At 47.0% G+C, this 16,292-nt stretch overlaps 1 long non-coding RNA gene across 1 annotated transcript in view; it reads left to right on the top strand.

Moving 5' to 3' along the window:
• Positions 1 to 16,292, top strand: part of LOC124723236 — a 130,854-nt gene that overhangs the window by 78,388 nt on the left and 36,174 nt on the right. The window lies entirely within an intron of this gene.

Genomic DNA, 16,292 nt, shown 5'->3' with positions numbered 1-16,292 from the left:
GCATTTAGTTGAATTTACGGCTTTTAGATTAGACTGATTTATCGTGTAACCGAAGTTTAACGCGTTCCTTTTAGCACTCCTGTGGATGACCTCAAACTTTTCGTTATTTAAGGTCAACTATCACTTTTCGCACCATTCCGATATTTCATCTAAATCATTTTGCAGTTTGTTTTGATCTTCTGATGACTTTATTAGTCGATAAACGACAACGTCATCTGCAAACAACCGAAGACGGCAGCTCAAATTGTCTCCCAAATCGTTTATATAGATAAGGAACAGCAAAGAGCCTATAACACTACCTTGGGGAACGCCAGAAATCACTTCTGTTTTACTCGATGACTTTCCGTCAATTACAACGAACTGCGACCTTTCTGACAGGAAATCACAGAGCCAGTCACATAACTGAGACGATATTCCATAAGCACGCACTTTCACTACTAGCCGCTTGTGTGGTACAGTGTCAAAAGCCTTCTGGAAATTCAGAAATATGGAATCGATCTGAAATCCCTTGTCAATAGCACTCAGCGCTTCATGTGAATAAAGAGCTAGTTGTGTTTCACAGGAACGATGTTTTCTAAACCCATGTTGACTGTGTGTCAGTAGACCGTTTTCTTCGAGGTAATTCATTACGTTCTAAAATCCTGCAGCATATCGACGTTAACGATATGGGCCTGTAATTTAGTGGATTACTCCCACTACCTTTCTTTAATATTGGTGTGACCTGTGCGACTTTCCAGTCTTTGGGTGCGGATCTTTCGGTTAGCGAACGGTTGCATATGATTGTTAAGTATGGAGGTAATGCATCAGCGTACTCCGAAAGGAACCTAATTGGTATACAGTCTGGACCAGAAGACTTGCTTTTATTAAGTGATTTAAGTTGGTTCACTATTCAGAGGATACTTACTTCTGCGTTGCTCACGTTGGCAGCTGTTCTCGATTCGAATCCTGCAAAACATTTACCTCGTCTTCTTTTGTGAAGGCATTTCGGAAGGCTGTGTTTAGTAACTCTGCTTTGGCAGCACTGTCTTCGATAGTATCTCCATTGCTATCGCGCAGAGAAGGCATTGATTGTTTCTTGCCACTAACATACTTCACATACGACCAGAATCGCTTTGGATTTTCTACCAGGTTTCGAGACAAAGCTTCGTTGTGGAAACCGTTGTAAGCGTCTCGCATTGCAGACCGCGCTAAATTTCGAGCTTCTGTAAAAGATTGCCAATCTTGGGGATTTTGTGTCTGTTTAAATTTGGCATGTTTGTTTCGATGTTTCTGCAAACAGTATTCTAACCCGTTTTGTGTACCAAAGAGGATCAGCTCCGTCGTTTGTTAATTTATTTGGTATAAATCTCTCAATTGCTGCCGATACTATTTCTTTGAATTTAAGTCATATCTGGTTTACACATATATTATTAATTTGGAATGAGTGGAGATTGTCTCTCAGGAAGGCGTCAAGTGAATTTTTATCTGCTTTTTTGAATAGGTATATTTTTCGCTTATTTTTCGAGGATTTGGGGATTACAATATTCAGTCTTGCTACGACAGCACTGTGTTCACTAATCCCTGAATCGATTTTGATGTTCGTTGTTAACTCAGGATTATTTGTTGCTAAGAGGTCAAGTGTGTTTTCACAACCGTTTACTACTCGCGTGGGCTCATGAACTATGTGGTGTCACCGCCAGACACCACACTTGCTAGGTGGTAGCTTAAATCGGCCGCGGTCCATTTAGTACATGTCGGACCCGCGTGTCGCCACTGTGTAATCGCAGACCTAGCGCCACCACCAAGGCAGGTCTCGTGATACGAGAGAGCACTCGCCCCAGTTGTACGAGAACCTAGCTACCGCCCAGTTGTACGCGAACCTAGCTATCGCCCAGTTGTACGAGAACCTAGCTACCGCCCAGTTGTACGAAGCCTTTCTCTCTCATTAGCCGAGAGACAGAATAGCCATCAGCTAAGTTAATGGCTACGAACTAGCAAGGCGCCATTTGTATCAGTGCCTATAGCTTACGAGTATTCAAGAGAGATGTATTCCAAGGACTAATAAAAAGATAAGTAATAAGCATCTACATACTTTTCTTCTTATTCATTTATAAGTTCTCATGTTCCAGACTTCACGCCCGTCTGCTTTATGCCGTGCGTGCACTATCGGCTACAGCGTTAGTCTAGAGTTCATTTTCAGCAATCTCAACTTCACGGTGTCGGCCCAGCTACCGACACAACATTTATTGGCGACGAGCAAAAGAGTTTGTATTAATTCGTTTGCAACATTGGCGACGATTTAAAGTGTTCTGATTGCTTACATTTAATTGTGTCATGGCTTCGCCACATTCTCCAGATGTACTGTCCGAATTTTATCGCTTGCAGAATCAGCAGACGCAGGCGTTACTGGATGCCCTTGGACAGCTCGTCCAGGGTCAACGTACCATTCAAACCGATGCGGCCGCCGCCGCTTCTTCGCTACCGCTGCCTCTAAACGCTGTTGCACCTCCCTTTCGACCATACGTGGCAGCCGATGAGACGTGGCAAGAGTGGTCTCGCCAGTTCAACTTCCACCTTGCTGCCTACAGAATTCAAGGTAATGAGCGGCAGCCGTTTTTGCTTTCTTGTGTCGGTGTGTCCACATACCGTGTGATAGTGAAATTGTTTCCCCGACGAGACGTAGCAACTCTGTCCTACGAGGAAATTTTGTCTGCATTAGATGCCTATTTCAAAGAAACAGTTAATGTGGTTGCAAAACGGTATACATTCTTTCGTACAAAACGTACGGCCGGTCAAACTAATAGGGAGTGGGTAGCAACATTGCAAGGACTTACTAGGGACTGTGCCTTTGAATGTGACTGTGGTCTTTCTTATTCAGATACAATGGTGCGTGATGCAATTGCACAGAACGTTTCTGATGTTCGCATACGGGAGCAAATTTTGAAACTAGTTAATCCCTCCCTTCAACAAGTGATAGACATATTGGATAGACAGGACACCCTTGACTGTGCTCAGGAATCTTTTGAAACTTCGCCAGCCGTGTGTAACATTAACCGGCCCGCTGGACGAGCTGCGCGGCCCGGTCAACTGCCCTCGCATACGTCCGCACAGCTGCCGCCGCGCGCTAAGCCACGTGTGCCGTGCCAGCCCACAAATGTAGTGAAATCGTGCCCGCGGTGTGCTACTAGACATTCGCGTGAACATTGCCCGTCACGCCAAGCTATTTGCTTTTTCTGCAATAAGAAAGGACATGTTCAAAAAGTTTGCCAGAAAAAGCTCAGATCAGACAATCACAATCATTCCAGGCCCTTTGCTTTGCGCCGGAATCGAACCAAGGACACTCAGGCTCGTGGACCTTCGCCTATGGACATTCATGTCGTTCATTTCACTTCGTCCAGTGACACTTTCTCTAACAGTGACTGTGATCGTCCCACAAAAACTGTGCGTCGACGTCGCCGGAAATCACGTCAATTAGCAAGTGATTCTGTACCAGTGTCTGTTCCAATTGCACAAAACAGTCGCTCTTGTCGTCAGCAGAACAATAAACTTTTTGTGGACTTAGACTTTGAAGGCAAAGTGATACCATTCCAGCTCGATACCGGAGCTGCAGTTTCATTGCTCAATCACGACACGTACAAACAACTGGGCAAACCTCCGTTGCGTTCTGCAAATGTTAAGCTAACTACATATTCCGGACAGAAAATTCCTGTGTTAGGACAGTGCAGCCTTCTTGCAACATACAAGGGACAAACAAAACTTGTGTCATTTTACGTTCTTCGTTCTTCTTCTGCAGTGAACTTGTTTGGTCTCGATTTATTTAAGTTGTTCAACATGTCTATTCTAAATCAGGTCCTATCAGTGAATCAGACTGTGCCTACAGACAGTGTTTCTCGGCTGTGTGACGAATTTGCAGACATTTTTGCACCGGGCTTAGGTTGCGCTAAAAACTATGAAGCACATTTAGAACTGAAGGTAAACGCGCAACCGAAATTTTTCAAAGCGCGCAATGTTCCCCACGCATTGCGTCAGGAGGTCGCAAGAACATTGAACAATGTAGAATCACAAGGTGTGAGTGAATGTGCGCAATGCCTCTTCCATTTCAGCTCCGCTTCATCGCTTACGCCGTAAAGGTGTTCCGTTCGTCTGGACGCCGGAATGTGAACGCGCCTTTCGCCAGTTGAAATCGGCGTTGCTTTCTAATACTTGCCTTACGCCATTCGATCCCCAGAAACCCCTTTTGTTGATGGTAGATGCCTCGGATTTCGGGATCGGTGCTGTGCTTGCGCACAAAGTTGGCTCCCATGATCGCCCTATTGCCTTTGCGTCCAAATTGCTCTCGTCTGCGCAAAGAAATTATTCCCAGATAGAGAAAGAAGCTTTGGCTCTCGTGTTTGGTGTTACTAAGTTCCATGATTTCTTGTATGGTCGTCACTTTACCATCATCACAGACCACAAACCTTTGACATCGCTTTTTCATCCGTCCAAGCCTGTACCTCCACGTACAGCGCAGAAATTCATTCGCTGGTCTATTTTCCTCTCGCAGTACCGCTACGATATCTTGTATCGGTCCACTGCTAAGCACGGAAACGCCGATGCGTTGTCCCGTTTGCCGGTTGCTGAGGATAAAGCATTCGATTCTTCCGAACTTGCTTGCATGTTCATTGATTCGGAAACTGATGAAGTGGTCGAATCGTTTCCGATTGATTTTCGTCGTGTCGCTACAGCCACAGCTGCTGACCCTGTCCTTGCTACTGTTTTACGTTTTGTTGCTACGCAATGGCCTTTGTCAAAGTCTCGGATCGCGGATCCGTTGGTTCGCCGATTTTTTGCTCACAAGGAGAGACTTTTTGTTCGACGTGGTGTTTTGTTGTTGCGTTCTGATAATGATCAGTCCAGAGTCGTGGTCCCACGTTCGTTACAGTCCTCTGTTTTACGGCTTCTTCACCAAGGACATTGGGGTATAGTGCGAACGAAACAACTTGCTCGTCAGCACTGTACTTGGTTCGGAATCGATGCTGCGATTACGAATATGTGTTCTTCGTGCCCGGCGTGTGCCGAACAACAGTCCGCACCGCCGCGGAAAGTCTTTGCGTGGCCAATAGCCACTTCCCCTTGGCAACGCTTGCACATTGATTTTGCTGGTCCATTCTGGAATGCTCGATGGTTGGTTCTGGTCGACGCCTTCAGTAATTTTCCTTTTGTTGTCCGGATGTCTTCCACGACGTCCTCCGCCACCATCCAAGCGTTGTCTGCTATCTTTTGCATTGAAGGTCTTCCGCAGACTATTGTTTCCGACAATGGCCCACAATTCATGTCCGCAGAATTTCAGTCATTCTGCCAGGCCAATGGTATTCAACATCTGACATCCGCGCCGTTTTCGCCTCAGTCCAACGGTGCCGCTGAACGATTGGTCCGGACTTTCAAGTCACAGATGTTGAAATTGAAAGAGTCGCACTCTCGGGAGGACGCATTGTTGCTCTTTTTGTCTTCGTATCGCTCTCAGCCCCGAGATGGTCGCTCGCCGGCTGAGTTGCTCCACGGTCGTCCTCATCGCACCTTGCTGTCTTTGCTGCATCCGCCGCATCAGGTTCCTGTGCAGCGGCAGACTCCTGCTTTTGCTCCAGGCGACGTTGTATTTTATCGCAACTATCGAGGTTCACGGCGTTGGCTCGCAGGGCGCATTCTTCGCTGCCTCGGCCGCGCGATGTATTTGGTTTTGGGGGCCTCTGGTGAGGTGCGTCGGCATCTCAATCAGCTGCGCCTCTGTCGTCGCTCGGGTTCTGCCGCTCCCCGTCTGCTTTCAGCGACGGTGCCGTCCGGTCGGCGCCCTGGGGACCCATCTACTGGCTCGCCTCATCCCCAGGTGTTACCGACGATGCCTTCCATTTTGCCCCATGGCGACGCGCCGCCGCCGCCGCAGCAGCGGCAGCAGCCGCCGCCGCCGCCGCTTGTTCTCCCGCCGGCGCCGCCCGCATTCGACGCTTCGTTGCAGCCGCCAAGCGCCTCCCAGGGTCACGCGCCGCCGATCGCTTCCCGTGACCAGCTGTCCTCCGCCATGGAACTCCCGCCCGCTCCGGACCACATGACGTCATCGCGCGTCGGCTACCCCGACGCAATGGAGGTCGACCCTTCGGTACCTCCTGTCTCTTTACGGGCGCATACACCGCATGTTGACGTGCACCCTGGACTAGTTTCGCAGGCGTTTCCTAGCTCCCCTCGGACCGAATGGCCGGGTGCGGGTGGCACAGCCTCGCCTGTTGTTAGGCTCCCCACCTCATCGCATACGTCAACATGTGGTCCTCCCCACGGCGGGCGGAAGCCTTATCTCACGACCGTTCGCCGATTTGCGGGGGAGGAATGTGGTGTCACCGCCAGACACCACACTTGCTAGGTGGTAGCTTAAATCGGCCGCGGTCCATTTAGTACATGTCGGACCCGCGTGTCGCCACTGTGTAATCGCAGACCTAGCGCCACCACCAAGGCAGGTCTCGTGATACGAGAGAGCACTCGCCCCAGTTGTACGAGAACCTAGCTACCGCCCAGTTGTACGCGAACCTAGCTATCGCCCAGTTGTACGAGAACCTAGCTACCGCCCAGTTGTACGAGAACCTAGCTACCGCCCAGTTGTACGAAGCCTTTCTCTCTCATTAGCCGAGAGACAGAATAGCCATCAGCTAAGTTAATGGCTACGAACTAGCAAGGCGCCATTTGTATCAGTGCCTATAGCTTACGAGTATTCAAGAGAGATGTATTCCAAGGACTAATAAAAAGATAAGTAATAAGCATCTACATACTTTTCTTCTTATTCATTTATAAGTTCTCATGTTCCAGACTTCACGCCCGTCTGCTTTATGCCGTGCGTGCACTATCGGCTACAGCGTTAGTCTAGAGTTCATTTTCAGCAATCTCAACTTCACGGTGTCGGCCCAGCTACCGACACAACAAACTAATTGCTCGAGATAATTTTCACAGAATGCGTTTAGCACAATTTCGGATGATATTCTATGCGGACCTCCGGAATTAAACATGTATTTTCGTCAACATACTGAAGGTAAATTAAAGTCACCACCAACTATTATCGTATGATTCGGGTACGTGTTTGAAATCAAACTCAGGTTTTCTTTGAACCTTTCAGCAACTGTATCATCTGAACTGGGAGGTCGGTGAAATTATTATTTTATTCCGGTGGCCAACAATGACCTCGGCCCATATTAAATCAAAGGAAGTATCTATTTCAATTTCGCGACAAGTTAAACTACTTCTGACAGCAACAAACACCCCTCCGCCAACCTTTCGGAACACCGTTAGGTTCTTCACAAAAATTTCGGCTGACCTTATATCCGGCTTTAGTCAGCTTTCAGTGCCTATAACGATTTGAACATCAGTGCTTTCTATTAGCGCTTGGAGCTCTGGTACTTTTCCAACACAGCTACGACAATTTACAACTGTTTTATCAATGGTTCCTGTATCTATGTTATTCCTGTGTTCAGCCTGTAACTGAAGCCCTTCTTGTGTTTTCCCGAAACCCTCTAGCCAAAAAAACCGCCCAGTCCACGCCACACAGGCCCTGCTACCCGTGTAGCCGCCTCCTGCGCACAGTGGACACTTGACGTATTCAGCAGAACCCGAAACCCAATCACGCTTTGGCGCAAGTCGAGGAATCTGCAGCCTACATGATCGCAGAACCGTCTGAGCCTCTGATTCAGACACTCCACTCGGCTCTGTAGGCTCTGTACCAGAGGTCCGCAATCGGTCCTGTCGAGTATGCTGCAAATGGTCAGCTCTGCTTTCATCTTGCAAGCAAGACTGGCAGCCTTTACCACTTCTGTTGGCCACTCGAAACCAGAGAGAATCTCTTCTGATTCAAAGCGACACACATCATTGGTACCGACGTGAGCCACCACCTGCGCCGGCCGATGTGGCCGAGCGGTTCTAGGCGCTTCAGTCTGGAACCGCGCGACCACTACAGTCGCAGGTTTGAATCCTGCCTCGCGCATGGATGTGTGTGATGTCCTTAGGTTAGTTAGGTTTAAGTAGTTCTAAGTTCTAGGGGACTGATGACCTCAGATGTTAAGTCCCATAGTGCTCAGAGCCATTTTTGAACCACCACCTGCAGTTGGCTGCTCCCTGTGTTCTTTATGGCATCCAGGAGGACCCCTGCCACATCTGGAATGACTCCACCCGGTATGCACACGGAGTGCACATTGGATTTCTTACCCTTCTTGTCAGCCAAGTCCCTAAGGGGCCCCATAACGTGCCTAACGTTGGAGCTCCCAACTACTAATAATCCCACCCTCTGTGACTGCCCGGATCTTGCAGGCTGAGTGGTTTCCTCTGAATCAGGACAGGCGACAGCATCTGGCTCAGCGACAGTGTCAGCCACAGACAGCACCTGGAACCTGTTTGTCAGATAAACCGGTGAGGCCTTATGTGCGGCCGCCTGGGAAGTCTTTCGCCACCTGCTTCGCCCCGGGGCGACCTCCCACTCGACCACATGTGAGAGGTCAGCCTCAGTGCGAGCAGTAACTGGGTTGACCATCAGTGAGGACCGATCGGAGGAATCTGACGTGCTGGACGTCCATTGGATCCCCACGGCCGGCCCACAACAGTGCTGCCCATCCATTGCAGCCTCAAACTGTGTAACCGAAGGCATCACAGCCTGAAGCTGAGAGCGAAGTGGCACCAACTCGGCTCGCATCCGCACACAACAATCGCAGTCCCTGTCCATAGTAAAGACCGTGGCAAACTAAACTATGCAGATAAACGGACTATCAGTACATGCTGCGCAACTCTACCGCAGAACCTGACGAAAACGCATGAACCGTGTCTAGTAATACGCAGATATTCAAAAACCTAACTACCGAAAAACTCAGGTGAAACTAAATAATTTGACCCTGATTTGGAACTTGTAATATGTCACAGAATCGGTTTACTTTCTGACGCAAAAGATAACGCGAGAACTGTGGCTATTGGATGTTAAATTTACACGCAGAAATTCAAGAAAGTAAACTATTAAAGCACACAGATGATATAATAAAATTCGCTCCTGGTTAGGAACTCGTAAATGAGAAATGCAGTTACTTATCTGTTGCTGCGTCGGTCGCCGTTGGCTACTGCTACCTGCTGTTCGTACCATAGCTGTAACTCTCTTACTCCCATTTTCCCACTCTTGCTTACTGTGACGTAAATGTTCCTTATTGCCCTTGCTACATCACGCACACGAGAAACAACTGTAGGGGGGCAAAGCACCTCCAACTTCTACATCTACATGAATACTCTGCAAATCACATTTAAATGCATCGCAGAGGGTAATATTACTTCACTTTTAAAAGTAACAAAAGTCTCAGTTCTCAGTGCTAGCGAAGCATCATGTCCTACTCTGTCTCTTAAAGAGCACGGAATTGCCCGTCTTGTACATGTGGTGAGCTGTGATTTGTATCATCTCACTAACTGCCACTAGATTAGGAATTCGTCAGTGCCTCTCAAGCTTGTGGCTGGACCGTCGCTGCCACAGCTGAACAATACTTTCGTGCTCTCAAGATTTTAAGATTTTAATTTAACTGGCTGAGCCCTCTCCAGTATATATGTTATGTTACACATAGATTATAATGTTCCGTCTCTAGGCGTGGGTGTGCACCTTGTGGCTGGTTTTTCGGCAAATGCTTCCAGTTATTCACAAGACGAACGAATGTCGGGGTGCAGACAGGAGCTTGTTATTGACTGAAGTTTCGGTTCCTGCCACCTCAGTGGAACCTACGCTCAGACATCACTCCCCCCTCCCTTAATTCCTCCCCCCCCCTCCCATCGTTAACGTCAGTACCAATACATGACGACGGCGAGTGGTTTGGAGGGGGAGGGGAGGGAGGAAGAACATGGTGTTGTACCTTATCGACACCACCCCAGGCAGTCAGCCTCAAAAGGTTGGCAGTAACTCATGTGACTGCCCTGGCAATCAGTGAGCCGGCTTGAAGACACACCCTCTAGTGCACTTGTGAGTAGCGCTACCACTGAGCTGTCATAAGAAGACGCCACACCGATGCCCAATCTTAATAGTGGAGTTCACTCGGCGCATTCGAAGCTAACTAGTCAGCTTCGTCTCTCTGCTGCCAAGGAACCGTTGAAATGCGACTGGACTTGCTGAATTGAAGTAAGCCAGGGTTAAGAACATATTGCATGTGCTTCTCATTATTTTGCTTTCTGTCTCACCTACTCCTCAGCATCTATCTATGGATAGACCCTGTTAGTTTATTTATCGTTTGGTATAAACAGATGGACATGTGTGGTACATTGGACATTCAAATTACTCCGGATGAGGAGCTAAGAAAACAAATACGTCAACTTTTATGTACATTAGTTATAAAATAGATATAAAATATGCAAAAATGAACAGTACAATGTGTGATGGACTGGACTGTAAAATGGCCAGTAAAAATGTTCTGTGAGAAGAGCCAATAAAAGAACAACAAATTATGCATTAAAATGTGAAGTTGAAAGGATATTTAAGTCTCCAATATAAAGAACATTAAAGTGAAAAATAAGATTAGTAATAAAAAGAACAATGAAATGAACAAAGGAAGGAAGGAAGATAGGGCTTAACGTCCCGTCGACATCGAAGCCTTTAGAGACGGTTAAATTAACAATAAGTTTATATTAACAGAGTTGGCTGGATTAAAAGACAAGGACAGCAAGCACAATTCTTATATATTAACGTCTAAACCATTTAACCAGGAAACTGCAGCATCCTTCATTTCATACAGATGTGTTTTTGGTCCTGGGTACGATATGATGCAGCAGTCACTCACAATATGGTCAATTTTCTGACGCAGAGCAGCACCGTCACACTGAGGGTCGAGAATTTGTCCCATTTGTACAGAAAGTCCTGGCAGACTCGACGAGATATTCTAAGACTGTTAAGAGCGTTCCACTGTCGGAGGGGAAGTTCGAATCCAGTAGGCTTTAGTGTGGGGTCGAAAGTGGTCCAGTGATACAGGATTCCATTACAGCGTTTTCATGTACTTATAAGAAACTAACGATTAATTTGATTCTCTGGGTATAGAAAAGGTCAATCGTTTCACCCTAGATTACTAAACCCTAGTAAAATTTGATTGCAGTTGGTATCAATTCGCAGTTCTCGCCAACTTGGTATTGTCAGTATAGGACGTAAAACGTGACATTCTGTACTTATTTTGCAAGTGACATACCATTGCAGACCTTATAATTGTAAATAACTAGAGCATAAACTAAAAATTATGACTTTGAATAAAACTCTGAGTGGTAAAATTTACGATTGGTTATTAACAATGTAACATTTTCCCTCTTTTAGTGTTCTAGCGTTAACGGACTTTTTAAAAAATGTTTATGTTACTTGTTCCAAAGTCGGGAAATTGACAAATTCATTTTACAAAAAATATATCGATGATATTTTAAAGCCATACGTTGCTGGTAAGTTATTTCTCATATTGGGTTCCTGGGGTGGACAAACCAATATCGTCATGTATGACAGCACGTTTACAGATGGCGAGGACAAACCAACTTACACGGTAGAAGTAATACCATCAAACTGCACACCCGTGCACCAGCCATGTGATCTTTATCACCAAGTTAAAAACGTTATTTCGAAACTTCAGTACTGAAATCTGCTTCTGAAAACCTAGCTGGAACTGCACAACTGTGCGGATGCAATGGTAGTCTTAATCGTATGAGTGGTATGTATCAAAATTAATTTCCAAAAAAGAAATATTTTTAATTGTAAGCAAAATCTGTTTTTCGCCAAATATTCGGAAGAAACGATGCAGCTGCGCGAAGAATGCTTTCATTAGATGTTCTCGATGACGTGAGTAAACTTTGGTATGAAAGTTTATACACTACTGGCCATTAAAATTGCAACACCAAGAAGAAATGCAGATGATAAACGGGTATTCAGTGGACAAATATATTATACTAGAACTGACATGTGATAACATTTTCACCCAATTTGGGTGCATAGATCCGAGAAATCAGTACCCAGAACAACCACCTCTGGCCGTAATAACGGCCTTGATACGCCTGGGTATTGAGTCAAACAGAGCGTGGATGGCGTGAACAGGTACAGCTGCCCATGCAGCTTCAACACGATACCACATTCCATCAAGAGTAGTGACTGGCGTATTGTGACGAGCCAGTTGCTCGGCCACCACTAACCAGACGTTTTCAGTTGGTGAGAGATCTGGAGAATGCGCTGGCCAGGGCATCAGTCGAACACTTTCTGCATCCAGAAGGGCCCGTACAGGACCTGCAACATGCGGTCGTGCATTATCCTGCTGAAATATAGGATTTCTCAGGAATCGAATGAAGGGTAGAGCCACGGGTCGTAACACATCTGAAGTGTAACGTCCACTGTTCAAAGTGCCGTCAATGTGAACAAAAGGTGACCGAGACGCGTAACCAATGGCACCCCATCCATCACGCCGGGTGATACGCCAGTATGGCGATGACGAATACACGCTTCCAGTGCGCGTTCACCGCCATGTCGCCAAACACGGATGCGACCATCATGATGCTGTAAACAGAACCTGGATTGATCAGAGAAAATGACGTTTTGCCATTCGTGCACCCAGGTTCGTCGTTGGTTACACCTTCGCAGGCGCTCATGTCTGTGATGTAGCGTCAAGGGTAACCGCAGCCACGGTCTCGGAGCTAATAGTCCATGCTGCTACAAACGTCGTCGAACTGTCCGGGCAGATGTTTGTTGTCTTGCAAACGCCCCCATCTGTTGACTCAGGGATCGAGACGTGGCTGCACGATCCGTTACAGCCATGCGGATAAGATGCCTGTCATCTCGACTGCTAGTGATACGAGGCCGTTGGAATCCAGCACGGCGTTCCGCATTACCCTCCTGAACCCACCGATTCCATATTCTGCCAACAGTCATTGGATCTCGACCAACGCGAGCAGGGATGTCGCGATACGTTAAACCGCAATGCGATAGGCTACAATACGACCATTATCGAAGTCGGAAACGTGATGGTACGCATTTCTCCTCCTTACACGTGGCATCACAACAACGTTTCACCAGGCAACGCCGGTCAACTGCTGTTTGTGTATGAGAAATCGGTTGGAAACTTTCCTCCTGTCAGCACGTTGTAGGTGTCGCCACCGGCGCAAACCTTGTGTGAATGCTCTGAGAAGCTAATCACTTGCATATCACAGCATCTTCTTCCTGTTGGTTAAATTTCGCGTCTGTAGCACGTCATCTTCGTGGTGTAGCAATTTTAATGGCCAGTAGTGTATGACAAATACACTACTGGCCATTAAAATTGCTACACCAAGAAGAAATGCAGATTATAAATGGGTATTCATTGGACAAATATACGAGGTGCATTCAAGTTCTAAGGCCTCCGATTTTTTTCTCCTGACTGGAAAGAGATAGAAACATGCGCATTGTTTTAAAATGAGGCCGCGTTCATTGTCAATACGTCCCAGAGATGGCAGCATCATACGGCAGATGGTATTTTACCGCCAGCGGCGAGAATGAGAACTGGCTTAAATACTTAACATGGCGACGTTTTCCTTACTTGAACAGCGTGCAATCATTCGTTTTCTGAATTTGCGTGGTGTGAAACCAATTGAAATTCATCGACAGTTGAAGGAGACATGTGGTGATGGAGTTATGGATGTGTCGAAAGTGCGTTTGTGGGTGCGACAGTTTAATGAAGGCAGAACATCATGTGACAACAAACCGAAACAACCTCGGTCTCGCACAAGCCGGTCTGACGACATGATCGAGAAAGTGGAGAGAATTGTTTTGGGGGATCGCCGAATGACTGTTGAACAGATCACCTCCAGAGCTGGCATTTCTGTGGGTTCTGTGCACACAATTCTGCATGACGACCTGAAAATGTGAAAAGTGTCATCCAGGTGGGTGCCACGAATGCTGACGGACGACCACATGGCTGCCCATGTGGCATGTTGCCAAGCAATGTTGACGCGCAACGACAGCATGAATGGGACTTTCTTTTCGTCGGTTGTGACAATGGATGAGACGTGGATGCCATTTTTCAATCCAGAAACAAAGCGCCAGTCAGCTCAATGGAAGCACAGAGATTCACCGCCACCAAAAAAATTTAGGGTAACCGCCAGTGATGAAAAAATGATGGTGTCCATGTTCTGGGACAGCGAGGGCATAATCCTTACCCATTGCGTTCCAAAGAGCACTACGATAACAGGTGCATCCTACGAAAATGTTTTGAAGAACAAATTCCTTCCTGCACTGCAACAATAACGTCCGGGAATGGTTGCGCGTGCACTATTTCACCAAGACAACGCACCCGCACATCGAGCTAAAGTTACGCAACAGTTTCTTCGTGATAACAACTTTGAAGTGATTCCTCATGCTCCCTACTCACCTGACCTGGCTCCTAGTGACTTTTGGCTTTTTCCAACAATGAAAGACACTCTCCTTGGCCGCACATTCACCAGCCGTGCTGCTTTTGCCTCAGCGATTTTCCAGTGGTCAAAACAGACCCCTAAAGAAGCCTTCGCCGCTGCCATGGAATCATGGCGTCAGCATTGTGAAAAATGTGTACGTCTGCAGGGCGATTACGTCGAGAAGTAACGCCAGTTTCATCGATTTCGGGTGAGTAGTTAATTAGAAACAAAAATCGGAGGCCTTAGAACTTGAATGCACCTCCTATTATACTAGAACTGACATGTGATTACATTTTCACGCAGTTTGGGTGCATAGATCCTGAGAAATCAGTATCCAGAACAACCACCTCTGGCCGTAATAACGGAATTGATACGCCTGGGCATTGAGTCAAACAGGGCTTGGATGACCTGTACAGGTACAGCTGCCCATGCAGCTTCAACACGATACCACAGTTCATCAAGAGTAGTGATTGACGTATTGTGAGGAGCCAGTTGCGCGGCCACCATTGACCAGACGTTTTCAATTGGTGAGAGATCTGGAGAATGTGCTGGCCAGGGCACTAGTCGAACATTTTCTGTATCCAGAAAGGCCCGTACAGGACCTGGAACATGCGGTCGTGCATTATCCTGCTGAAATGCAGGGTTTCGCAGGGATCGAATGAAGGGTAGAGCCACGGTCGTGACACATCTGAAACGTAACGTCCACTGTTCAAAGTGCCTTCAATGCGAACGAGAGGTGACCGAGACGTGTAACTAATGGCACCCCATACCATCACGCCAGGTGATAGGCCAGTATGGCGAACTGTTCGTGCAGATGGTTGTTGTCTTGCAAACGTCCCCATCTGTTGACTCAGGGATCGAGACGTGGCTGCACGATCCGTTACAGCCATGCGGATAAGATGCCTGTCATCTCGACTGCTAGTGATACGAGGCCGTTGAGATCCAGCACGACGCTCCGTGTTACCCTCCTGAACCCACCGATTCCATATTCTGCTAACAGTCATTGGATCTCGACCAACGCAAGCAGCAATGGCGCGATACGATAAACCGCAATCGCGATAGGCTACAATCCGACCTTTATCAAAGTCGGAAACATGATGGTACGCATTTCACCTCCTTACACGAGGCATCAGAACAACGTTTCACCAGGCAACGCCGGTCAACTGCTTTTTGTGTATGAGAAATCGGTTGGAAACTTTCCTCATGTCAGCACGTTGTAGTTGTGTGAATGCTCTGAAAAACTAATCATTTGCATATCACAGCATCTTCTTCCTGTCGGTTAAATTTCGCGTCTGTAGCACGTCATCTTCGTTGTGTAGCAATTTTAATGGCCAGTAGTGTACTAGCCATATAGTTGTTCAGGGCAAATTAAGAACATGTAGCAGAGTGAGTGATAGGGCCATTGTAAGGCGATCATGATTATATTTTTAGCTTTCTACTTACCGAACTCGTCTGAGAAATTTATTTGCCTACCTTGTTATTATTCCTTATTGACTTATTGAAAAAAATCTGAGCTCTTTTGGTAATCGAACACATCGTCGAAGAGAGGTTATCTTATGGATTCATAAACGACAGTCGAAGAAGTTTCTTTCCTCAATTTCTAGGAAAATATGCGCTTGCGGCTCCCATATATTACGATGAAAAATCCCGAATTTTCCGTTATCTTTCGACGCCATCAATTTTGAGTCGATGTCGGATCATGAACTTTAGTGGGTGGTTTTCTCAAAAACGGCGAAGGGGGGGGGGGGGGGGGGCGGAGCGGGGGGGGGGGGAGCGGTTTGTTGAGCCAAAGTCTCTTACACTCTTTAATCTTTAATTTTAGTGTGGTACACAAGAGACCTACCAGATATGAGTCGAATGGGTTGTCCGCGTCTGAGGTGTTTCCATTGAGTGTGCACTGCCGGAAG

This window comes from Schistocerca piceifrons, chromosome X, assembly GCF_021461385.2.
Source record: "Schistocerca piceifrons isolate TAMUIC-IGC-003096 chromosome X, iqSchPice1.1, whole genome shotgun sequence".
NCBI lineage: Eukaryota > Metazoa > Arthropoda > Insecta > Orthoptera > Acrididae > Schistocerca > Schistocerca piceifrons.
The sequence above is the reverse complement of the archived record's forward strand: the minus strand, read 5'-3'. Positions and strand labels throughout refer to the sequence as shown.